The sequence below is a fragment of the Camelus dromedarius genome, chromosome 20, assembly GCF_036321535.1.
Source record: "Camelus dromedarius isolate mCamDro1 chromosome 20, mCamDro1.pat, whole genome shotgun sequence".
In the NCBI taxonomy this organism is placed as follows: domain Eukaryota; kingdom Metazoa; phylum Chordata; class Mammalia; order Artiodactyla; family Camelidae; genus Camelus; species Camelus dromedarius.
In genome coordinates this window covers 35500965-35528615 of record NC_087455.1, presented here as the reverse complement: position 1 = coordinate 35528615, position 27651 = coordinate 35500965, and the positions used below count along the sequence as shown (strand labels likewise).

Below are 27651 nucleotides of genomic sequence, written 5' to 3'. Positions count from 1 at the left end.
AGTGAGCCTGAAAGGAACTCCCTCAAAGGAGGACGCCTGGCATGTAAGGTGCACTGCCCGGGGCGCCTGCCCTCATGGGCTCCTCGATTTCCGCTGGTAAGAAATAGGTGACATTGTATCATTCCACATACAGTAAAAGAAACTTAAAACAGTATACTTCCGTTTCCTCAGCCTTTGTGATGTTGTTACCACGTACTGTCTCTTCATTTGTATGACCTCTACACACGCATTATTATTTTTCTTTTAACAATTCAGTTCTCCTTCAGGAAGAGTTTTATAATACAGAAAACTCTTTTATATTCACCCTCGTATTTATCATTTGCAATGACCTTTATTCCTTCGTGTAGTTGCTTGTTTCTATCTGGTGTTATGTCCTTCCTGCATGAAGGACTTTCCTTCCTCATTTATGGTGCAAGCTGCTGGTGTGCGCGGTGAGTCACTTGTGCTAGTGGTGAGTTATCTGACCTGTTGTATGTCTGAATGAGTCTCTATTTTGCCTTCACTTTTGAAAAAGATTGCTTCTGGGTATAGAATTCTAAGTTGGCAGTTTTCATTTCAGTATTTTAACCTGGTTACCTCACTTTCTTCTCTCTTGCATTAATTCCAATAAGAAGTCTTCTATCTGCAATCATCTTATATTCGTTCTTCTGTAAGTAATGATTCTTCTTTTTTTCTTTGGCTGCTTTTACATTTCCCTTTTTGAGTTACTTAAAGAAATTTGATTGTACATCATGATGGAGACTTCTTCATGTTTCTTCTGTTTGGAGTGTGTTGAGCTTCTTGGATCCGTGGTTTTATAATTTTCGTCAGATTTGTAAAATTGTCAGTCACTGTTGCTCCAAATATTTTTTTTCTGCCCCCTACTCTTCTGTCTCCTTCAAGTACTCCAGAGACATACATTGGGCTACTTGATCTTTTTCATTTTTTTTAATATTTGTTCTCTCTCTCTCTGCATAATTTTGGATAGATTTTTTTTTTACTTTGGATATTATTTATTGCTTTATATTTCATGTTCATTTATATTTTCTGCTCTTAATCCCATCCAATGATTTTATATCAGACTTTTTTATATCTAGAAGTTCAATTTGACACTGTTTTATGTCATCCATGGCTTTTCTTAATATATTCATCCTTCTCTCTACCTTCTTAAACATTTGGAAAATAATTATAATAACAAGTTTATCATTCTTATCTACTAATTGTATCATCTTTGTCACTTCTGAGTCTGTTACTGTTGATTGAATGTTTTTTCTTTATCACGTGAGTGATCTCTTTGCATGCCTGGCAATATTTTTTTAATTGAACATGACATTTCGAACTTTACCTTGTTGGATGCTAGATATTTTTGTTTTCCTAAAACACACTTGAGCTTTGTTGTAGAATGTATTTGTTACTAGACACAATTTAATCCTTGTCAGGGTTGTTTTTAAGCTTTGTAGGCAGGAGCAGAGCAGCCTTTCTCCTATTAATCTTTTGCCTCTACTGATCCAGTACACTTCTGTTTATTCTAACCCTTTGAATCATGATGTATTTCCACTTTAGCTGGTAAAGACACACTCTTCCTGACCCCAGGTCAGCCCTGTGGATTGTTCTCGCTGCTTCTTCCAGGTCATACTTTTTTTTTTTTTTAAATTCAGGTTATTTCCTTCCATGCATTCACTGATCAGTATTCAGTTGGAATTCAAGAAGTAATCTCTGTATCTATGCAGGGCTCTCACTGTGTGGTACTCTCCTGTCTGGTATTAGACCCTGTGAACTGTTGCACCCTTGGCCTCACCAGTTTCCAGCTTTATCATCTCAACCAGGGGACACCACCAGGCTTCACGTAGGTTTCCTATCCCTTCACTCTGGCCTAGAAACTCTGTCCCAGGGTGTAGACAGGGGCAGTCAAAGCCCTCACTTAATTTTTTTTTTCCTCCCTCAGGGATTACTGTCCTGCTGCCTAAAGTCCAATGTTTAAAACCATTATTTGAAATGTCTGATTTTTCCATTGTTTCAGATGAAAGTTAGATTTGGTCTTTATTACTTAATCATAGCTGGGAACACAAGTTTTCAGCTGCTCACTTTTATTTAAAACTTAATTATCAGAATTTCGGGGGGTGGAGGAAGAAGCTGTAACCTTCCAGAGAGGATTTGTATCACCACTGCAAGCACATCAGGGCAGTAAGAATGTAGAATCATTTAAAACTTAATTGAAGCATAAAAGAGCCTCAATTTTTTTTTTTTACTGCAAATATATGCAAAATCTACCTTGTGGGTACAACTTCTCAGGGATTTTTTTTTTTTTCCTCTGTGCAAGGTCAGGACAACCATGATCCTTTGAGGATAGAAGCATAGGTATATTTATTTTTGCTTTCTCCTTACATTGAGGTTCCCAACTAAGGGTTTGACAGTTTCTTATTAGATTTCCTACCTTGGGTGGGCCCTGACTCACAAAGACTGTGAAAACCACTGAAGTTCCCAGCTTTGGCTCACTTATGCAAGGCAAAAAGCAGGCTCAGTATTCTTGCTTCTTGCTGAAATACAGCTGCTCTGATTAACTGTTATTGCAGAACACACTACCCAAATTCTAGTGGTATAAAACAACAATAATTTTATTATGATCAAAAATCCTACGGGTCAGGAATTTGAACAGGAATCAACAGGAAGTGCTTGTCTGTTCCACAGTGTCTGGGCTCTCAGCTGGAAAGCCCACACTGTTGGGGAATGACTCAAATGGATTTTTAAGCTCCTCTACACAAATGTCTGACACCTGCGTTAGGATGCCTTGAAAGCTGGATTGCACTCAGCTTGGACTTTTGACAAGAGGACCTGTACGCAGCCTTTCAGGGGGACTTGCAGTTCTCATAGCATGGAAGGTCAGGTTGCAGAAGATCAGTGAAGAAATTATTGTGTCCATCTTTGGAAAATACGGTTTGCCACAACTTCTTTTATACTTGTGATTGAAAAACACTTTTATCTACTAGCCCTTTGGAGAAATATCTGTGTCTATATTTGCATCTGTGTCCATGTTTTCAGCATTGTTACTTGTTTTCAGCATGAAGAATTCCAGAGGTCAATCTGGATATTCATCTTCAATAGAACATAGATATGGAATTCTCAACCTTCATATATATTTGAGAATTAATTTTTTGAGTTCCACAAAATATTATTGGTATTTTAGTGGGTATTTCACTGATATTCATTACAGGCACATGTTGGAGATATTGGGGGTTCGGTTCCAGGCCACCACAATAAAGTATCACAATAAAGCGAGTCAAACACATTTTTTTGGTTTCTCAGTGCATAAAAAAGTTATGCTTATGGTGTACTGTAGTTTCTTATGTTTGCAATACCATTATGTCTAAAAATATTGTACATACCTTAATTTAAAAATACTTGATTATAAAAAAAAAAATACCAGCCATCTTCTGAGCCTTCAGCAAGTCATAATCCTTTTGCTGGTGGAGGGTTTGCCTTGATGTTGGCGGCTGCTGACTGATCAGGGTGGTGGCTGATGAAGGCTTTGGTGGTTCTAGCAATTTTTTTTTATTTTAATGAGACAATAATGAAGTTTGCTGCATCAATTGAATTTTCCTTTCATGAATGATTTCTCTACAGCGTACAATGCAATTTGATAGCATTTTATCCAGAGTAGAGCTTTTTTCAAAACCGAAGTCAGTCCTCTCAAATCCTGCCCCTGCCTTGTCAACTAAAGATTATGTACTGTGCTAAATCCTTTGTTGTTATTTCAGCAATCTTCATATCTTTACTGAGAATAGACTCCATCTCAAGAAACCATTTTCCTTGCTCATCGTCATAAAAAGCAACTCCTCACCTATTAAAGTTTTATCCTGAAATTGCAGCAATTCTGTCAATCTTCAGGCTCCACTTCTTATTCTAATTCTCTTGCTATTTCCACCACATCTGCAATTACAATAGTCACATCAAAGATCACTGATCACAGAGCACCATAACAAATATAATAATAATAGTAATAATAATAAAGTTTGAAATGTTGCAAGATTACCAAAATGTGACACAGAGGCACGAAATGAGCAAATGCTGTTGGAAAAAAGGCGCCAATAGGCTTGCTCAGTGCAGGGTTTCTACAAACCTTAAAATTTGTAAAAACAAAACAAAATAAAGCAAACCATGATATCCGCAAAGTGCGATGCAGTGCAATAAAACAAGGTATCCCTGCGTGGACTTTTAGATGCCTTTGTAATGGTGAGTGTTCTTATCCTTGAGCATGCGCATTATGTCTTTTTTATATCTCATTAACTGAAGTTGCATAATTTTTTCCATTCAGGTCATGCACATTTATTTTTAGGTTTGTTTTCTGGAATATTGTAGTTTTGTGGTTTTATGAACTGCATTTACTAAATGCATTGTGTTTTCTAATTGCTTCCTCCTGGTTTGTGGGAAAGCTATTGATTTTTGCAAACTGATCATATATACAGATATTCAACTTTGTTTAATTTCTTAGCTGCAACAAAAGTTTGTTTGTTGATTGTCTTGAAATTTAAAATCACGTACAAATAATGACAGACCATCTTAGAGTTTGGAATTATGTATGAATGACAGAGTTGTTTCTCTCTTTTCAGTGCATACACCACTTTATTTTTATGATTCCATTAGCTAGGACCTCCAATATGCTGTTGAAGAACAGCAACAATAAAGAATCTTTGTCATAGTATCAACTCTAATTTGAAATATTTCTAATGTCTCACCATTGTAATATGATGCTCACTTAAATCTCTGGTATTTTATTAAGTTAAGGATGGTATATTCTAGAATAGTTTTGTTGAGTTCTTTTTATTATGAATGAATATTAACTTCTCTTAAATGTGTATCATTAATCATTGAAATGAATAACAGCATTTTATAGTTACTACATTAAGAAATATTCCAATGTGGTATTATACTTTCTCCTAGAGAAACACTACTTAGTTATGCCTTCTTAAAAAATACGTTGCTTAATTTGACTTGTTAACACTTTATGTTTTTTGTATCTATTTTGTGAGTGTAATTGGCATATTGCGGGGCGTGTGTGTGTGTGTGTGTGTGTGTGTGTGTGTGTGTTGTGTCTTTCCTATCACTGCCCAGTTCTGGTAACTGTTGTGTGTACCAGGTTAATTGAAAGAGTGTTAGTGCTTCACCTTATTTTCTTTTCTGGGAATCTTTGCAGAAGATGGGAAATTGTTTATTTTGTAAAGTCTTATCATAACTTGCTATCTAAATAAAAATTATCTGGACTTACTACTTCCTCAGTTTATTCTAGGGTTAGGTTTAATTCAATTGTTATGCTTCCTCTTGAACACACTTGAAATTCACATCTTCCCAAAAGCATATACGTTTCATATAAGCTTAAAAATTTATAACCTAAAATTGTACATTCTCATACAATATTTTAAGCTTTACTCAATAACTTTGTTGAGTTCCTAATGTGTTTTCTTTTTCATGACTATATTGCTACCGAGTTCAAACACATTCTGCTCACCGAAGGACAGGCCAGTAAATTGGGAGACGAGGTGTTGGGACGAGGAATAGCGACTTTATTTGGAAAGCCGGCAGACCAAGAGGATGGCAGACTAATGTCTTGGAGAACCATCCTGCTCTAGTCAGAATGCAGGCTCCTTTCATACAAAAAAACAGAGGAGGGGTTGTGGTTGGTTGTTGCAAACTTCCTGCTGTAGAAATTCTTTGTTCTTGCAGCCGTCCATGTGGGTCAGGCCATGGTGTCCCTGTAAACCTCCAACGAAACAAAGGTTATTCTCTATTTTGCAACTTGCCATCTCTATGTAAGAGCAGAAGTGCTAACGTCCTTAAAGGTCAGCTCCCGAGAATAGGCTCTCCTGTCAATTTCAGGCCAAAGGCAACATTGTTTCATAAAAGGTGTAGCGCTGACAAGACTAAGCCTAGAAAACAGGGCGCAGTGGTCAAAGCTAACAGACCAGATCCAATATGGAGTCAGATTTGTTCTCCTCTGTTACAAAGCTTTCCAGATTTTGAAATTAATCTCTTTAAAAATCTTGCCTTTGATTTATGGTGATCAAGTTTAGAATTTTTGTTAAGTTTTATTAATATATATTTTAATTGTATTGACTTCTTTCTGTTTTTTTTTCCTGAATTTGTTATTTTTGTTCTAAGTTTTTATTTATTTTTCATCTATTACTTTCTACTAATGCATTTGGGTCCATAAATCTTTCTCTGTGTTCCCTCATGGACACAGAGTATACATTTTGGTAAATAGTGCCTTTTATCTTTTAAAAGTTCATAATTAAGAATTCTTTTCCTCTTAATAAAGAGTTATTTAGAAGCATTTTCTTTAATTGATAGGTTTGTATATTTGGAGGGAGCTTGAGGAAGAGCTATTTTTTGGTAATTAAGTTTGTATTTTCTTACAACATTCTCAGTGAATATAGCCTCTATGATAATATTTTTTGGATAGCTTTTTTGAGATTTCTTTTGTGATTAGTAAATGGTCAATTGACTTCTCTTTTCTTTTGGCTTGCCATTTGTGTTTAAATCCTCTGTTGAGTTCAAACTTATATAAAATTCTATATCTACTACATAGTTTGTTAATTGTGTTACACAAATATTTTATATTCTAACTTACTTTCATATTCTCAATTCAACAAATTAAACATTTCTAGTTTGCACTATTGTGATTTATTAATTTTTTTGTATATTTGTCAGTTTCACTTTATATATCTTGTAATTGTGTTAATTAGTACATAAAGAATCATTACTACTATATTATACTGCTAAACTTCCTACATTATATTTAATTAGTATGAAATGCCCCTTTCACTTCCTTTAATGCTGCTTACCTTAAATTGTATTTGGTCTAATATTAATATTGATATTATTTTTTTTCTTAACAATCTTCTGGCTTATCTGTTTTTATTTCAATATTTCTATGTCATTTTGTTCAAGTGAGGTTTCGTACTTCCACTGGATTCAGTCTGCTTTGAGTAATTTAAATTCCCCAGTAGTTTCTAGGCCAAAATTGGGTATCCTTTTTGTTTTCCAGTGCAATCATAAATATTTTGAAATATTTTCACTATTAACTCCAATAAATAGAAATAGAGGAAGAAGATGCCCCATTTACCCAGAGCATTATTTTGATCTTGATGCATTATAGCATTTTTAGGTTCTGCATCTTATCCTGACATCTTAAGAAGCCTATTTTTCCTTATGAAAACAATAACATTCATTATACATTTTAGAACATACAGTAAAGCCTCATTTTCAAGATATCCTGAAACAAGTAAATATAGTTTACTATTTTTGTAAGAATCTTAAAAAAAGAAATAAATGGAGACAAAATGGAAGTACTCAATATTAGCAATGCGTAGTAAAAAGACCTTATTATGTTTTGGAAATTTGGCCCCTCTTTGTCCACTTTTTATTTGAAATCTGCTAAATTAGCAATTGCATTGTTTGCATTACCTTACCTGGATTTTTTAAAATATAAAACATAATTTTGAGATTCAGTTAAGCTTAAAGAAGGAAAACAGACATTTGGCCCACTGTTAATTTCAGCGGTGCATATTCCCTGAATGTTGATGGAAATAAGGACTTAATGGATGATATATCTGTTATGAAATACTAAAATATAACTGTACTCTTCAAATCTAATAACTTTGTGTGTGTGTGAGTCAGCCAAATGCATGAATACTGGACCAGAAAAAATTCTTCAGCAATCTGACATTCACTGAGTTAACAATGTATTTTTCACTGGTGGGGAACGTCCAAGGTGAGGGATAGACCGTGACTGACTGCTTTCTAGGCAGTTTTCTCATGCTGTAATGTCTACCAGAATTGATGCAAAAATCAGAGGGAAATAATTTTTATTTCTTAAATGGTTGAGTAGATTAAAGCTATGTTGGCCTTTTAAGTGTTCCTGTAAATTCAGATGCCCCAAATATGAGTAAGAGCTGTTAAATGCTCTTTTTCATAGAGCCAACGATCTCCTGTTATGCTTCCTGAAGCTCAGAAGTAAGATGACGTTGGGATGTGATCTTCCTCCTCCTAAGTAAGGGGTGGTGGTGCCTTTATACTAAAGGGAGTATTAAGAGAAGGATAGTCCTTGATGCAATTCATTTTGAAGCATTTTGCGATCTTTCAGAATTGAATTTAAATGCTAGGTCTGTCCAATCTATTTGTGACAGGTTGGGCAAGTTATTTGATGTCTCTGTGCTAGAGTTCTCATTCATAAAATTAGTATAATAATATCCAGTTCACAGTGCTGCTCTAAAAATTATATAAGATAATGTTTTAAATGCTATCAATACAATGAGGCCCATGGTATGAATGATATGGTTGTCTAAATTTAAATTTGCAATAAATTACTTTTATGTACCATAGACGTGCTGGACAAAGGAGAGGAGCAGGGTTGCTATCTGTCCCATCAGGCAACTACTTAGTCCCATCAGACAGCTTCCTCAGAAGTAATGCCCCAGCAGACACAAAGTAGAAGCAGACAGGAAATGAAATAACTTAACTTCAGGTCAAGTCAAGACAAAATGTTTTGTGATTTTTTTTTTATAAGCACAGAAAAGGATTTACTGTTATAAGAAACAAGTGCCAAATTCCAGTGGTTTAACATAGTTTATTTCTTGCTACCTTCACAGTTGATACAGGAAGGCAGTGAGGCTTCTGCTCCATGAAGTCATTCAGGGGATGATACTTTTTCCCTCCACACACTCCACTGTTCCTGGAGTCCTGAAGATCACACGTGAACCTGCTGCATCTGGCAAGCGGGAGAAGTAACAGAGATAAGAACAGAGAATCACGTGGGTGTATATTTAGGGACCACGCATAGAAGCAGTACGTATCATTTCCAAGTTTTTCATATTGTACTGGCCAGAACTTAAGTCTCATGGTCCCACCTACTAGGGAGAGGAGGCTTAGAGATAAAATCTGTGTCCCAGGGCAGAAAGAGAAGTTTGGTAAACATGTAGAATTGTTTCTGCCAGAGATGTCATTTGGTCAGATGCCAAAATAAGGGCAGGGAGTGAATTGAATTTTTCTTTTTAATTTCCTCACCTAAGTTTTTTCTCATACTCCTTTCTTAATAGTCTTCAAAATAAACATCCAGTTTTTGCTTAAACTGAAGAATAAACACAAGAATGGTTTATGCTTTGCTGCTCAGTTCAGCTCAGCAGATCGTCTTCATTGCTGGATTCCTATGCCTAGCTCTTTGTAAAGTTCAAGTCACTTGACCTCTTCAAGCTTCAGATACATGAAAAATGTCTACCTAAATCACAGAATGAAAAGTTAAATTGAGATGATAAACGAAAATATGTGTTTATCAATTAGGAAGCATGTAACATTATTTTTACTAATGAAAAATGTCTGGAAAATAATTATAATGATGATTTAGCATTCCATTACCACTCTGCCCTGTCTTCATCAAGTCCATTAGCATCCTTGCAGCAAATCATGCTGTTTAAATGTCAGATGTATATTTGAATTTCACGTGTGTTATATAGCAGAATCTATGTTTAGTTAACACTCTCTTGTACTGTCAGTACAAGAGTAAACCATGATATAAAAAAAAAGAAGTCATCACAGAGAACATGAGGTATCGTTACATATGAGCCAAAGATTTGGAAGACAAAGATTCAGAAGTAATGAAAGAAAGGAGTTTTTAAAGGTCAGGTTGGCCAGGGGTCTGAAAAGTGGAGAATTCAGTTGGTCATTAAAATTATATTAGATATTGGAATACTAAAGACACCTAAGAAGGGTGGTTTTGTGTGTGTGAGTGTGTGTGTGTGTTTATCTCTTGGTTTTTTTTTTGCCTCCTAATTTTATCCCCTAATTTTGTTTTAGTTTGTTTTTTATTGAGGTCGCATTGGTTTATAACATTATGTAAGTTTCATGCAAACAACGTTATAGTTCTACTTCTGTATACACTGCAACATGCTCACGATCAAAAATTCAGTTTTCATCTTAAGCTAAATCTTCATCAAAGAATTGAAAAGAGGAACCTAATTCTTTAGTCCCCCTTTTATTCTGTTATAGACATTAGTCTACCTTTCAAAACATATTTACTTTGCAATAAATCATTGCTTCTTTAACATTCACAACTCTGTCCTTAATAATCTAAATCAAAACTTAAGATCAAATAGTTTTTCATGCAAATTAGAAGGTGTGCCAGTTCTATGAAGGCCTACAGTATAATTTTTATGTAGACTGAAAAGTGATTGTATCTTTTCTCTTTCCTTTCTTACTTTCCAGTTTGCCTTTTACTCTATTTTTCCTATATTTTCTTCATTTCTTTCCCACCAGTTTTCTTGATTTTGTGTATATTTTATGTTTTTATTCCATAAAATCTGGAAATCATGAAACGGATATTCAACTATTATGTATAATGCACTTGTTACCTCTAACGGAACTAAATTCCATGTAAGAATAAAATACTTCTTCTGTCAATTATCATGAAAAATTTCTCTCAACCTGTCATGGGTCTAAAGGTTAATAAACACATTGTTTTAATTCCTTCCCTTTAATTTTCTTTTTAAGTTGACTGACACTGTGATTGACTTTGAATGACCATTATTGATTTCCAAACTTGTACGAGGCCATTTATTAAACACATAGCTTTTTTAGCTTACATGTGAGTTGAAGTGTGTGTGTTTCTGTGGGTGCAAAAGAGAAAGAGAGGGAATGTCTGTATAGTAAATGCTCACTCTAAATTTTGCTGAGGACCATGAAATCTATGTTGAGCATGATCACTCCATAGCTTGTAGATTCCATCCCCTATTTCTTCTTCCACTTTTCTTCTTGATTTCCCAACAGCTCCCTCATATAAGAAGTGGTAGGTGAAGTCAATGAACCTATTCCTGGTACCAAAAAATGGGGGAATAGCTTAATTTAGAGGCATTAGAGAAGATCTGGCTTCACTCTATTTTCAGTTTCCACTTGCTGTGGGAGGTCAAGGGCTGACATTTAATCTCATGCATGTACTGACATGCTTTAAAACCCTCCAAGGTTTCCCTGGGCCCTATTGTCACAGAAAGTCAGAAAAACTTAACCAAAACCATGTTTGTTAACTGAGAAAAATGTTTGTAAAGTGAGGTTGTTGTTATTGTTGTTAAGAAACTATATTACATATTCCATGCCCAGGCTGTGGCCAGTCAGAGGCCGTACAAGGTGGCAATTAGCATAATCCAGGTTTTAGCCCTCTATATTTCAGGCTAAGAACCTTGATTTGTCAGTTTACCAAAATTAATAACAATCTAATATTCTTTGCAAAGAATAATAATTTACTATAAGTCATTGTAAATGATGGTTTTTTTCTATTTGACTAGCACATTTTCTCCTTATATCTGAGTTATGTGGGAAGTCAAATTACAAAAAAAGGCATTTGTTGCCTGCAGTCTAGGAAACTAGCACTAGTTGAGTGATTTGAATGTAAAATAGCATGAAACAGAGAATCAAATACATGTTCAATGATACTACACATTATATAGTATAACTTATCTGGGCAACCTTTTTTGCAAGTTCTTAAAATTCACCACACTATTGTTCTAAGGATCAGTTGGAATAATTATCTTGTTTCCCATGGTTTCATGGCTCTAATTACAAGCCAGGACTTGACATATGACAAGCTACTCAAGTAGTAGAACTGTCCATCAAGCAAGAATGAAATGATCAGCTAAAAGGTTGAGTTTCTCATTGTAATTTTGAAATGTGAGTTGTCTTTCAGAATTTTCAATTTGTTGCAATTTCAGATAATACAGATCAATCTTTCTGAGTCTCATCAGATCTGGAACTGTAAAAAGAGTAATTCTTCTTTTTAGTTGCAAGAGTATGAAATATTACAAAATCAAGAAGATAATACCATCATGTAAGCCTCTCGAAGCATTGGCAACCGGCTTACTTCCGTGACGTTCTACCAGAAAGTTCACTCCTACCTCTACTTTGTAGTGCAGTAACTCAGTGTTTTTAAGGGATATCTCTGTTAAATATAAAGTTATAGACAGATGTCATAAGCTTTTTAGCATCTCCAAAGAATTTGTTCAATTCCTTAAAAACTAGTGAAAAGAAGAATTTAGTTATCTACCAGAGAATGGGAACACTATAAAGAATTACTTAATATATGGGCTTACATATGTGTATATGTCATTTGGTTTTACATGATAAGTATTTGGACTCGCCCTACTTAATTAGCATAAACATAGACTGAATGGGCACCATTACTGTCCTGGTAAACTAGTATTCTAAAGAAACAGCTTAGTTTATTTGTGAGCTGTTACCAGAAGTCATTGCTTGGCATGGTTAATAATAATCAAATTATAACAGGTAAATATATGATTTATCAAAACAAATGAAAATCACAATTTTCTGAAAACAATGATTAGAAAACTATCAGTAGTAATTTTAATGCAAAATCCTTGCAATATGTCCATATTCTAGGATGCTAAGTACCTATTAAAATTGTTTTTGAAGAATATTTTAAAATACGGAGATAGATTCTCAAGTGAAAAATCAAGCTAATACGCAGTATAGTTACTATGATTTAATATTGATATGGATAGGTAGCTACATAGATACACAGACAGATATGTATATATGTTGTACATTTCTCAGTATTATCTTTGAATGATACACTTATGGTGATTTTTATTTTTATCTCACACTTACTTATGTTTCTCAAATTATTATACCCCCCAAAGTGAATTCATATTCTTCCCTTTCTTTATTCTCTTTATTGTCACAAAAGGAAGGAGAGAGAAATAAATGCATGTGTGTTTGTTTAAGTACATGGATGTTTAAATTCCATGCCACCTTTTCTGGCATTTAAATCACAAACTAGATTGATGGGGTACATTTATTTTTTACTTTCATACCAGAAAACATAAAGTTCATTTTATTTTCGAGTGCTATAATTTGTTCAATACTTTAACTCCTCTAAAATTATTCTATTTCATATTGTTCTACTTAATCTCCAACATTTACTTGGGTAAAATTTACCCTTAATAAATTGGTCATCTCAAACACCATCTGTCCCCAAAAGCTTTCCAAGATTCCCCGTTTGGCCTATATATCAGTTCTCTGTGTTCTCATTACACCAGAAGACTCTTTTCTGAACATGTAGCAAATTTTATTGACCATAATTTTCTCAAAATCAGAGATTGTATTTTATTCAACTTCTTATGCTTTGGAATATTATATGATGAATGCAAGTTGAAGTAAATATTATAAAAATATCTACCCCCTTTTCCCAATTTGTAATTTTAGTTCCATTCCAATAGCAGTGATTTATTCACTTTTGGCAGTGGACAGGCAAAAGCTATCTTATATTAGGAAAAGTAATGAATAAAAAAAGTAAGAAAATTCATGTATTACAGATGCAAAAATGTACAAACAAATCAGTAAAAAATAACAGACAATTCATAAACAAACACTTTAGCCATGAGGATTTAATTTACTATGTGATAAAAGTAATATTATATGTCAGGAGAGAAAAGATTAGTATGTAAAATATGTTTATATTTTTTAAATAATACATTTAGAGCTACAATGCATCCAAAAGCTGAAAATAAATACCAGGTATATTACAACTTAAAACTAAAACCTAGAAGCACTTATGAATAGAACAAAAGATGGCATAGTATTTGGATAATCAAAACCACGTAAGCATAAAGGTAAGTAAACAAATCATCAAGGAATATATAGACACATTCAACTACATAAAAGTATTTTTTTAAGAAACCTCCTGTTTATTAAAAAAGTCAGAATTAAAATGTTAACAGTAAATAGTGGGAAGATTGCCACAGCTTTAGTGACTTTAATAAAGAACTTGAAATATTGTTAAGAGTATTAATACCTCAATAACTAAGGTTGTAAGAACAGATTAAAATATTAATATAGTAATATTCAGTATTGGTCAGCTTGGGGTAAGATTGAAACATAACACTATAATCACCAAAGAAATTATATATTATGCCCTTTACATTGCTTATGAAACAATAAAATGAAAATACACTTCATATTTTCTCTAAGCAGAACTAACCAGAACATCTACTTCTCTAAGAATTCCAGTCAGTTTGGTGCTAACATTGATACTATTTTTGCTGTGATGATTTTCCTGGTTTTTTTTTTTCCTATGATTTCTCTTTGTGCTTTCTCTGTATTTTTTTTTTTTTTGATCAGACTTGCCAGAAAGATGTTTACATTTTTAGTTCTTAAATGAAAGAAAAACAGAAAAATAAATTTTTACTTTTTTTAATTGAAGTAGAGTCAGTTTACAGTGTGTGTCAGTTTCTGGTGTACAGCATGTTTCAGTAGGTTTTACTTTTTATATCAAGTGGTGCAACCAGGTAGGATTATTAATATCAAGTGACAAAAACTGACTTTGATTAACTTGAGCTGGAAAAAAATTAAGTTTATTGCTGGGTTATAGAATTGAGAAACATGCATTAGAGGTGATCCAGAGATGGCAGGAGAAGGCACGTGAACTGTTTTTAGGTTACTATTAGCAGAGTGACTGAACTCCAGTTGTATCTGCCACTGTAGAGATTTACATTCCAGTCCAGATTTAAATTCCTGGAAGAAAGAATCAGCTCCTATCAAACAGTTCATTGGTTCTAGTAGTTTTAAAATTTTTAATTTGTGTCCTTAGGTTTCCTTTGTGTATGTAATCATCAAAACAAAGAAATAATTGTGTCTTTCTTCACCCAATTTCCCTTATCTTATTGCATTAGTTACTACCTCAAAAGCAAAATGGAATAAATTACTTAATTCTTAATTTATTTAACTTGTCTTTTATCTTAATTCTTATGCTAGGTACTGTTCAAGGCTCAGAGGATACAGCAAAGAACAGAACAGACAAAAAACTCTGTTCTCATGGGTATTCTCAAGGTTGATATGACACATAATAAACCAGAAAAATAAGCCAAATAAATATACAGTATGTTATGCAGTTTTAAGTGTTGATGATAAAAGTAAAACATGGAGGCGCATGGGCAATGTTGCAGGTAGGCTGAAAATAATGGCAGCCGGAAGAAGCACTCTCTTTTATAATGTAGGTTCTCACTGTTTAGAATAAATGTTATTTGTTGTTGTGAACTCATCCCTTTTTATATTTAATCGGTTTCTTTCAATTTCAGTTTTTAAAAATTAAAAATGGTAGCAAAACTTGATCATATTCTCTTAGCATTGACTGATATATTCACAAGGATTAATTCACTGATGAGATTAATTACAGTTATGGATTTAAGCCCATGCTGGCCTTCCTAAAATAAGCCATATTTTGTAATAATGTATGACTATTTTTAATATGCTAGATTCAATTTTCTAATATTCTACTTAGAATTTTACAGCTTTGTCTGTAATTTTCTATCTTGCTTATCATAATCAAAATTAGGAATTATTTCAAAGAAGAATTTTTCATCTTTTTCCTATGGCCCAAATTATTTAAATATCATTGGGACTGTATCTTCCCCAATACAATAGTAACTAACATTTATGTGAAGCTTGATACATTACAGACAATTCTAAGCACTTTATGTGTATGATCTTAGTTAATCATCACAGCAACCCTATGAAGGAGACGTTATTATGCACATTCTACACATGAGAAAGCCTAAGCAAGAGGGGTTATGTAGCGTATCTAAGCTCATTTGAGTGCGATGCCTTTTTTTAACGGTTGATACTCAATATCATTTCCAGTTTCTTTTAATTTACCAAGACGAGTCTTGTGTTTCTTTATCTTTATCTTTTTTAATTGATATTAAAGAATTTTTAAAGCAATAAAGTTTTTTTCCCATCCTTTCACTTTCAGCCTGTTTGTATCTTTGAATCTCAAGTGAATCTCTTGCAGACATGACTGCTCTCCTTTTGTGTATAGATCCCTGTTATCTATTTGCTCCCTCCTTTGTTTTCATCTTTTTTTAATCCCTTTGTTGTTGTTGTTGTTGTTGTTGTTGTTTACTTTGTGGGAAGGTAATTAAATATATACATATATATATATTTATTTATTTTAATGGAGGTACAGGGGATTGAACACAGGATCTTGTGTATGCTAGGCACACACTCTACCTCTGAGCTATACCCTCCGCCTATTAATCCCTTTGTTTTAATTGTGTTTTATAAAAATTACTCACAAAACAGGTTTTTCTCCCAGGCTGACAACTGCTATCTTTAAGAGACAGAATTCATCCCATTCATATTTAGAGAAACAACTAATATAGTTACTTTTACTCTTTCCATGTTAAGTTATCTCTACTATTTATTTTATTTTGTTGCACCCCTCAGTTCATCTACTAATATCTGTTTAATTTTGAAATCATTTGCATTTGTTGCAGGAAGTCATTTTAAGTTACAATTTATTCTACTTAAAATAACTTCTTACTCTTTTTTGGTTGAAGTTGGTGAACATTGTTTGGTGTGTACCTTGCAATTCTATTTCATAGGGGCCATATATTCTAAAGGTTCTTCTTGGTTCCTTTAGGAGAACCAATATTTTCATTCACTTGCTCATGTCTTTATTTAATCCTAGGTTGAGTTTCCTAGATTATTTATGTGACAAGAAATCTGAGTAATAGAAGGTACCCAGATTGGCTTCCTGAGAGCAGGTGATGTGGAACTTATCAACACTTAGGTCTCTGTTGAGGCACTGAAAGGAGGCTTCTCTGATCTTTTTTCCTCTCAGTGCATACCCAGGTCTCAGGCATAAAAATTATTCAAGGCCATCTGCATGGCTTCCCTTGCAGTCCTTGTGGGCTTGGGAATATCCTGAATTTCAGTGCCCTTTCCCCCAGCCCACCACATATTCTACTTTTTTTTTTCTGCTCCAAATATTGTGGCAGAGCCCTTGAAGAGGTCCACACTGTTCCAGCTCTGTCAAACTACCTGCCCTGTTACATGCATTTCAGAAGAGACAGGAAATTGGGAATGTGCGCATCCTGGGCTTGAGTTCAGAATGCCATTTCCCCATAACCTCCTTGAGTGTATTCATAATGATGTAAATCAGATCATATCACTTTCCTGATTAAAATTCTTCAATGACTGTCCCTTGTACTTGAAACTAAATCTGAATGCCTTCTTACGGTCTACGTGGCTTGCATGATCTAGGTAGTGTTTACTTCCCAGCTTCAGCATGCACCGTGCTAGACCTTGTCCTCCTGTTATGTTTTCCATTCTCAACTTCTTTTAAATTCTGCTCCATTGGTTGTACACTTTATTATTTTCTGATGTTCTCATGGCATTTTTATTTATTTATTTTTTTTGTTATTTCAATAAGTTTGAGAAAGTAAATTAATGTGTTGAGCCTACTGCCTTGAATGAGAAATCAAGACAGGCTTGTGCTGTGTGCTACAGCTGCTATAATAAAAACACGTAAAGGAAGAGTGCTGGTGTGTACAAGTAGCCACTTGTGTATGGGGTGAATGGTTATAAGAAAGTGGTTCGCCAAGCAAGTGACATGAACTTGCAGACTGTTTTCACCTTGACATCAAAAACTGTGACTAGAATGAAATCAGAACATTCTCTAATACCATATACAAAAATAAACTCAAAATGGAATAAGACCTAAATGTTAAGACCAGATACTATAAAACTCCTAGAGGGAAACACAGGCAGAACACTCTTTGACATAAATTGCAGCAATATTTTTTTGGCTCTGTCTCCTAGAGTAATGGAAATAAAAGCAAAAATGAACAAATGGGATCTAATTAAACTTAAAAGCTTTTGCACGGCAAAAGAAACCATAAACAAAATGAAAAGACAACCTACAGAATGGGATAAAATATTTGCAAACGATGCAACTGACAGGGGATTAATTTTCAAAATATATAAACAGTGCATACAGCTCAATATTAAAAAAAAATCAAAAAACAGGCAGAAGACCAAAACAGATATTTCTCTAAAGAAGAAATGACCAACTGGCAAATGAAAAGATGCTCAACATAGCCAATTATTAGAGAAATACAAATCGAAACTACAATGAGGTATCACCTCACACCAGTGAAAATGGCCATCATTCAAAAGTCCACAAACGATATATGCTAGAGAGGGTGTGGAGAAAAGGGAACCCTTCTACACTATTGATGGGAATGTAAATTGGTGCAGCCACTGTGGAAAACAGTATGGTGATTCCTTAAAAAACTAAAAATAAAGTTGCCATATGACCCAGCAATCCCACTCCTGGGCATATATATGGAGAAGGCAAAAGCTCTAATTTGAAAAGACGTATACACTCCAGTGTACATAGCAGCACTATTTATAATAGGCAAGACATGGAAGCAACCTAAATGTCTATTAACAGATGAGTTGATAAAGAAACTGTGGTATATGTATATATATTTTACACAATAGAATATTACTCAGCAATAAAAAGAATGAAATAATGCCATCTGCAACAACATGGATAAACCTAGAGATTGTCACACTTAGTGAAGTCAGTCAGACAGAGAAAAACAAATATATGATACCACTTATATGTGGACCCTAAAATATTGATACAAGTGAACTTATTTACAAAACAGAAATGGACTTGCAGATACAGAAAACAAATTTATGGAGCTAGGGATTAATATATACACACTACTATATATAAAATAGATAAACAACAAGGACCTACTGTGTAGTACAGGGAACTATATTCAATATCTTGTAATAACCATTAATGGAAAAGGTTCTGAAAAATTATACATATATATATATAACTAAATCACTTTGCTGTGCACCTGAAACTGTCACAACATTGTAAATCAACTATACTTCAATTAAAAAAATTGATTAATTCTTCTCTGAATCCTCAATACTGAGTATTTATTAGCCTGAGATGGTAGTTAGATATTAAATAGTGAAATAAGTTGGATGCTGACTTTTTCTAAATTCTGGGAAATTTCTACTCTTATTAAATTTACAAGGATTCAGACTTTGAATAGACTTTATTTTTTTGTTTTGAAGCTTAGTAAGGTGGCTTTTTGGATTTGCACAGATAGACCTAGAATTAAGTCTGAAGTGGCTATTGAGAGTTAAATTCATCTTCAAAATAAATTAACAGAAATCTTTAGTGAGCAATGGGAAGAGTGTTGGTGGAAGAAATGGAGAAATGGGAGAGTCACCTCCACAGAGGTGGGGGTAGGGAATCATGCATACAGAATGGGGCCTACGGACATTGGTGTCCATTGGAAACTTCCCTGTGTTGAAGGTAATTTGATAATTTTAAGAACAATAGTCAATTATACATCGTATTTCTTTCAGTGCTATGGTGTCATTTCCCTTCATTTCCTACAAACCTTCAGTAAAATGTTACAAGTAGTTACCTTTTTGGTATTAATGCATTAAAGAATGATTGAGCTTAGAGGAACAGAGGGGAGGCCCACAGACAGTACCCAGGAACAGTAAACTAACCAGTGCTAGGAATTCAGATTGTGCAAGGAAACAAAGAAATAAGTTCTCTGGGAAATTCTCAAAAGCATGGATCTCGCTGGAACTTCCCAGTACATAGGACAGGGCTTTGAGTGACACTATTTGATTGTTAAAGGGAAGGGCAGCTCCAATGTTATCAAACTCAGATGGCTAGCAGACTCCAGGTATCTCGGTAATTTGTTAAAGTGTATAGTGTCAAATTTGTTAAAGTGTATAGTGTCACATCATCTTAAATGCAGCTCAATTTCTATTCTTAATCAATAAGCCATAATTTATTAATTATAATCACTAATAGTGAAAATTGATGTTTGTGATTTACTCTTAGATTGTTAAATATTGAAGAATATTTCCTTGATGTTGTAAGCAGACATGAGGGCACTGGAGAAAAGGCACTGACACCTTAATACCCACACATTGTGAACTTAGATATATATTTGGTGAATGAATGAATGAATCAGTCAATCAATTAATCAATCAATACATGAATAAGTGAGAAAATGAATGAATAAAGGAAAGAATGAATGAGGAGTCAAGGAACTGGGTTTAGTACTGTTAACCCCTGCAGGCACCAGCTTTCTTATCCATAAATGTAGAGAATTTGAATTTGACTTCTGAGCATCTTTCTAGCTCTAACAGACCAAGGAAGAGTATTTAGAAATTTCCAACAATAAGACAAAACTTACAAAAATAAAATAAATTCTGGAAATGTCATAAGACTCATTAATCCCAACAAATTAATTGGTTATAGTATTAATGTTCTAAACATTTAAATAAATCAGGTAAATAAAAAGAAATGACAAGAAAGTAGTAATTTTATTAGTTTTTATTCATTTCAAAAGATAGTTACAGAGGCCCTACTCTGTTACTATTTTAGGCATAAAGCTACAAAAACAAAAAGGCAAATTCAAGGTACTAATGCTTCAGTGGTAAAGTCAGACAAACAAATCATCATTTCCCAGAGAGCCTAATATGCTTTCATAGGTGAAGACCAAGGAGCACTGAGAGCAGGGAGAAAGAACATTTCAGAGTTTAGGAAAAGATTTATGAAAATGTCTCTAGAAACTATTGGAAATCCATCTCTCAGGTGGGAAAGGGGATATAATTTTGGCAGAGGGCTGTAGACTTGTAAGACTATCAGATTCAAAATCATAAAGATATGAGTATGGTTCATCCAAGCGCAAAAAGAATATTTATTTAGTGCCTACTATGTTCCAGGCATCCGAGGTGCTGGATATAAAATGAAGGACAAGTCTCTAGCTTCAGGGAGCTACAAGCTAGAATTACAAAGAGTTTGGTAATACAATAAAATTTAGACTTGTGTGTGTGTGTGTGTGTGTGTGTGTGTGTGTGTGTGTGTGAAAGAGAGAGAGAGGAGAGACAGATATGAGCCAGACTGCATTCTTCTAGGACATCTGAAATGTTGCCTAAATAAATATGATTGCCTTAACAGCACTCAGTAGGCGTTTCTTTCCAGCATTCAAGAGTGGTGTGTACGGCTAAATTAGTCGAAACCTAACGCTCATTCTCTTCCCACTATCCTATTCAAAACTGCATATATATCAAAAGCAAATATATGCAAATGCTGAGAGCAGAAAATAGAAATGGATGATGGAGAATTGATGGGACAGAGAGAAAATATATGTAAACTGGAGAAATATCTAGAGAGGTTATACAGCAAATGTCTGGTATAGGACTATGAAGGGAAGAAATTAAGAAAAAAAATCAATGGAATGAGATATGAATTAGAAATGGGTGGGAGGAAATATGAGCTAATTTTGGACTCTTGAAATTGGATGGATCACACTTATGTAAGTCTTGAGCCAAGGTTTTTGTTGAGAGAGCAAACATTTTTTCAGCTTTTTCTTTTGCATTGAAATGGTTCCCATTCCGGCTTTTCTTTGCACCAAGAAACATCCAGCCAAGGGCTTAGTTACAAAAATCTTTGTTGGTGAAAGGTGAAACACAGAGTGTCCTAGATTCTGTGTACCTGTGAGAATTTCATAAATGTGTTAACTGGAGGCAGAAGTCGCAGTTGCAGGTAGACACACTGGTTTCAGGGGAGAAAACTTGGTTACGGTTGTAAATATCCAATACCCCATTTGTTCACCCTTAGAAATGGTTAAGGAAAATGAAAAGCTGGAAAAAAATTATTGAAAAAAAATTTCCTGGTTTTTAATTCTTGAATGTTAACCCCAAATTCAGAGACATTTCAAAGCTTGCCATTATTTCTACATTGGTACCAGAGCCAAGTGCAAAACAGCATTAATCTGACATCCGCTAACAAGGTGATGTACTTGCTTAAATCTTGAACTCCAGGAGCACTTTGCTGGTGGGTTTGGTTTCTTTACTGAACCCTCTCAATCAGAGGATAGAAAATTTTCCTAAATGATATAGTGCAGCAGCTCTTAAAGTACGGCACCCAGATCAGCAGTATGAACATCACTGGAGAGCTATTAAGAACCAGGCTTCGCCCTGGACCCACTGAACCAGAAACAATGGAGGCTGGGGCTCAGAAGGCTGCATGTTCCCAAGGCCTCGAGGTGATTCTGCTGCTGCTGCTAAATTTGGAAACCTCTGTTGTAGTGGGTGTGTGTGTGTGTGTGTGTGTGTGTGTGTGTGTGTGTGGAATGTGAAGGGAGTATCTGAGAAAGGTAACATCATACACAAGAGGGATCAACCAAACAGGCTTTGCTGAAACTCTTCAAAATTGTCCAGGGTACACTAACAGAAAAACTTCTGATCACTTAATGATGGTTAGAGAGGCAGTCTCCTCAATATCCCACACGCAGAAAACCCCTAATGAAAACGCATATATGCTTATTCAATAAGGATATATTTAGTAGCACTCTGATTGTTTGGCTTGACTCTCACTCAACTTAAAGAAAATGCCCTTGTCCATTTATGTATCTCTCTTCCTTGTTAGACGGTGAGCTGCTTCTGTTTAGGAACCACGGCTCACTGACGTTCGCACTGGCACTGTCAGCATCAGAGCCTGCAAAGCAGTAGGTGGTCAGTAAGTGCCATTGGGAAGAATGAAGACGGTCAGAAGGGAGACACGGAGGGAGGGAGAGAAAGAGGGGCCAACCTGAATGAGATAGAAGAGTGAAAATAGGGTTTTCAGACAAACAAATTCAATAAAGATTTTACTCTGGTGCATGAAATCTACTTTTTTTTTTCCAAAAACTGTGTGTGGTTCATGAAATACAAGCATACCTCAAATTACTCAACATACAATAAAACTACAGAATATAAATACGCGGTTAAGCAGACGCTGTCAGTGTTTGTAGGTGCCAATTTTTACACATCCTTTTGTAACATTGTTCTTGCAGTTTTCCTGTATGTTTTCCCCCACAAAACAATCCATTTTTCTTAAATAATAATAATTGCTAGCAGCCCAACTATAATAAACAACCCTACAATAATAAGTCAGTATGTGCCCATACAGAGGAAAGAGAAAGGATTACTTCAGAAAACAGATGTCAGCTTCAAGCTTCCAAGGATTTATTATAAACAGAAATGAGTAAAGAACATGAAAAATACTTTGGCAGTGCTATTTGAATACAGAGCTAATGAAAGGCTATATTCACCATCAAATATATGCTAACAGCCAAATTGCCAGAAAATCTACTGTTTCAGGAGTGGTCTATGCCAAAACACAGACTACAATTATACATAAAAAATGGTTAAACAAAATGTGGAACAGCAGGATTAACTTTCTACTGGGAAATCTGTTTCAGTATAATTGCGCTCTGTTGTGACAAATAGGAAATATATGCAAATAATGAATTAGAAATCAATTATGGATAAATAAATAATGTTACAGAAAAAAAGAAATTCTAAGAGTAAAAATTGTAAATTAGCTATTATTGTGAACCACTTTTTTTCTGTTTAATATTTATTTCAATAGTAAATTATATATATGTAAGCCCACTATAGCTAACTCTGAAAATTGTATTATCTTTTTTCATTCTAGTCATTTTGCTGAATGAATAAAATAGTAGGAAAAAGTCTTAACATTGTCATTGAAAAAATTCAGTACTTTTAAAGGCACAAAACTAGCAAATCTTTTAAATAAAATAAATGTTTCATGTTTTTCAATTTTGTAGATCTTATTGTTTGTTTTTGGTTTGTAATTATTGTTGCTGATTTGAGCAACAACCAAGTGATACCACAAAAGGTAAGTTTATAACTTATAATCACATATATTTCAAATCTCAAAATAGACTATGCAGAGAATACACTGTTTAGAAGACTTGTTATAATACTCAGTAGTGTGGGGTGAGATGCTACATTTATTTTAAGAGAGGGGAAAAAAATGTGTATTTCATTTGTTACACTGCTAACTTCACTTTAGGTAATTGCATTCAGCTTTATTATTGCCCAGAGCAATAACTGATTGTTAGTTATTGAAGTCTGAAATGATTTTCTCATTTCCCAGGGGACTCTAGAGATTTACATGGTGCACAGCAGTAACTAATAGATATAATCTGGTCATAATGTAGCCATATAATGTGTTATTTACTTGTGGAGAACATAGATGTTTGACATTTTAACATTTCCTCAAGAAGGATGGGTATTTCACTCAAGATTTATAAACACCAACTGTATACTGCTCTACCATGAACTGACCAGAAATAATATTTTGTTAGAATTTAAGAAATTATGCATATATGTACATGTAGTAATATATAGACATTTTTTCTTTTGTGATATTTTGATATATCTTTTAAATTTAGAGACTTTTCAAAAGGTATATTATTTTACAATTTCTCTAAAAAATTCTAGCATATTTCTAAAATTCCAGCTAAATTATAACATTTAATGTATTGTCAAAGATAATACCACAAAATAAATTGTGTGTGGTTATTCTGCAAAAATATTTTTTGTAATTGACTGTTTCCCATTATAAATTTTAGTTTTATAGTTTTACTAACCCCTCACTCAGAAAGTTAAATAAGGCTAAGCTTTCTGTGCTTTTTTCATACTAATTTGAGACCTAAAGCTTGAACAAAGATCTTGAAACCCAAACTAAGACTGGCATACATATAAACCCAGGACAGTGGAGACCATGCAAGTTTTTACCAAAATCTTCACTTTCGTTGTGCAGAAGACCGTCTCTAACATGAGGATGCTGGTACGTTCTTATTCTTTGCAAAGTGTACATGTAACGAAAATTTATTGCATATGATTCTTGAATAAATAAAATTCTAATGGCAGCATAGTGTAATAGGGGCAAATGTTTTATTAAAGGAGATTTTTCTTTTTTTTTTTTCCCCATCTAACTGATATAAATGTTTTATGAAGGTTTCAGAGTATTCCTCCTGGAAACATTATGGGGCCTGTACTTCTCACAAAGCAGGAGAGATTTTTGCATCTTACTCCCATTAACCCTAATGAGTGTTACCCACAAAACACCTTGTACATCAGAAACAAAAACATCTTTTTTTCCCAAATAAAAATTAATAAAATAAAACAAAACTTCCCTGGGCTATGCGTACAGATTTATATTCCTCAGAACTAAATTTAATATGTGTAGTACACTCTAAAAATGTACTAATTCTTTTACTAATTCTGGAAATCCTCACAGAGAACTAGTGATCTTGAATGCTTCTTAGCAAAGATTTAATAGCAAAGAGCTTTAGCGAGGACTCGCATTACTCAGACTATAAAATATAGTATAAAGTATCATTATAAATAATTTAAACTAGAATACAGCCATCACAATAAAGGAACAAAGTACATTTTGCAAAGCAATGCCCTTTATTTAAAACAAAATGTTGCCTACTTGCTAATTCACAAAAGACTAATTTTTTGCTTTTCTCTGTGACCGCTGGCATTGATCTCGCTGAGAGATTTTAAATCAGGGGGCATTTTTCTATTGTAATTAGGAATTATTCAGTGTGATGTGTAGAAAAGAGAATATAAGATGCACACTTGGCTTCATTACCAACCAGCTTTTCTAAGCTGGGATTGGAGAAACAGACTTATCAACAACAGAGCAAAGTGTACTTTTTTTGGAGGGGTGGGGGAGGTAATTAGGTTTTTTAATTTATTTGTTAATTTATTTTTCAACAGAAGTACTGTGTATTAAACCAAGGATCTCGTGCATGCTAAGCACACACTCTACCACTGAGCTATACCCTCCCCCAACAAAGTGTACTTTTAATTTTAATTTTGTTGAGATCTAAAGCAGAGAGTTTACGAAATGAACCTCACAAATATTTCACTTATGTATAGAACTCAATCCAGTTTAGAAAACACTTTCAAATTCAGGCTTTATTTTTGAAATGTGGATCCCTACAATCTGGGCAAAGCAAGGCCTTATGCAGATTAGGGAAGGCTTCATAAAAGAAGAGATGTCTGAGCTGAGTGCTAAATGTTGGAGTTAGTCAGGCCATGGGCATTGGAGGTGGGGATGGGGCTTGGGCTGAATAGAGGCAGGCAGTCCTGGCAGAAGCAGCAGCAGGTGCAAAGGCCCAGGGCTGACTCTGCTGTGCCTCCACAGACCTGAAGTACAGCTAGAACAAAGTCGTCAGGCCAGCAAAGATTCCATCACAGAGGGAATGGGTAAAAAAGGTATGTAATGTTCAAATGATGTAATTATATAATATAATTATAGACAAACTGGCCGACACAGATTAACATGAACAAATTTAATAATAAAATTCATTAAAAACAGGCTATAGAATATGTATCATGTGAACACTGATAACAATACATAAACTAATACTGAATTTTGTATGATTATATGCAAGTGTAGTCAAAAACAAACAAACAAACAAAACACAGCCACAGACCAGAAGAATTTGCACCAATAGTAGGAAGCTATTGCTCTGGGGAGATTGGAAGAGGAATACAATTTGGGGCATTTGAGAGGTCCCAATAATTGACTCTCTCCTAAATTACTCATCTCAGAACTACTTAACAAATAAACAAAAAAATTGACAACTGTGCTACCGAGTCCAAACACATTCTGCTCGCCACACGACAGGCCGATCAATCAGGAGACAAGGTGTTGGGGCAAGAAATAACAACTTTATTTGAAGAGGCAGCATACTGAGAACATGGGGGACTAATATCCTAGAGAACCATCTTCTCCAAGTCAGAATTCAGGCTCCTTTTATACTAAGAAGGGGAGGGGGTGTGGTTGGTTGGTGGAATCCTTTGTTCTTGCAGCTGTCCCCATGGGTCAGGTCATGGTGTCCCTGTGAACCTTCAACAAAACAAATGTTATTTTCTATTCTGCAACTTTTTATCTTTATATGAATGGAACAGTGTTACACCCTTAAAGGTCAGAGCCTTGAGAATGGCTACCCTGTATATTTCAGGCCCTAGGCAACATTCTTTTAGAAAAGGTGCAGAACCAGCATGACTATGCCCAGGAAACAGAGCATGGGGTTAAAACGAAAGGAGCAGATCTAACTCGGAGTCAGATTTGTCCTTTTCAATTACAGCAGGAGAGCAAAATACTGCCTCTATTTCGATCAAGTCTAAGTTGAGGAATGTGGTGTAGAAATGCCAAACAATAGGCTTCTTAGCACTGAAAGTAGATTTAGACAAAGTTGTCCACACTGTCAAAAGTGGCTCTAGACTGATTCCGATCATTCCTCTAGGGCCTCCGTGTAAAACTGTCATTTTGTTGTGGGAGAGCAATACTGTGGTTTTACTGTCTGCGCAGGAGGAGATGAGTGCCCAGACCAGTTTCTTCCCCGAGCCTCCCCAACAAGACAAACGGCCCCTCCTCAGAAGAGAGGCAAGCCCTAGGAGAGGCCAGCGTTGCTGTACTAATGACGTTACCTCTACATAGAAGGAAAATGGACCAGGTGAGCGGTAGGATTTTCTCCTCTAGAAGGTTTAAAAATTAATTACAAAGAATGCAAACTTCCCATGAGCAGCTACTGGGGTCTGTTTTGCCTTGAAATATCCTCAGCCAAGATGGACTGCTGCCTCACAGTAAGTGCTCAAAAATATTTACTGAATGAAGCCCTTATTTTCTTAAAAAAAAAAAAAAAAAGGAAGAAAGAAAGAAAAGCAAAAAGAAAAATACCTGAAGAAAACACCACTGAAGGTTAACACTCATTTATTTATTTTTTAATTTTTTGGGGGGGAGGTTAATTAGATTTATTTATTTATTTATTTATTTATTTAAATGGAGGTACTGAGGATTGAACCCAAGACATTGTGCATGCTAGGCAGGCACTCTACCACTGAGCTATACCCTCCCTCACACTCATTGCTTCGTTCTCCTCTAAATTTGGAATTTTTCCATATACA

At 34.6% G+C, this 27651-nt stretch overlaps 1 long non-coding RNA gene across 1 annotated transcript in view; it reads left to right on the top strand.

The window, feature by feature from the left end:
* The window catches only part of LOC135318699 (uncharacterized), a 35904-nt gene extending 8831 nt beyond the window's left edge, over window positions 1-27073 (top strand). The window contains exons 2-4 of the long non-coding RNA XR_010376976.1: window positions 23484-23554; window positions 24485-24511; window positions 27056-27073. This is a non-coding gene — a long non-coding RNA (uncharacterized LOC135318699). The remainder of the gene's footprint in view (window positions 1-23483; window positions 23555-24484; window positions 24512-27055) is intronic.
* The last annotated feature ends 578 nt before the right edge of the window (window positions 27074-27651 follow it).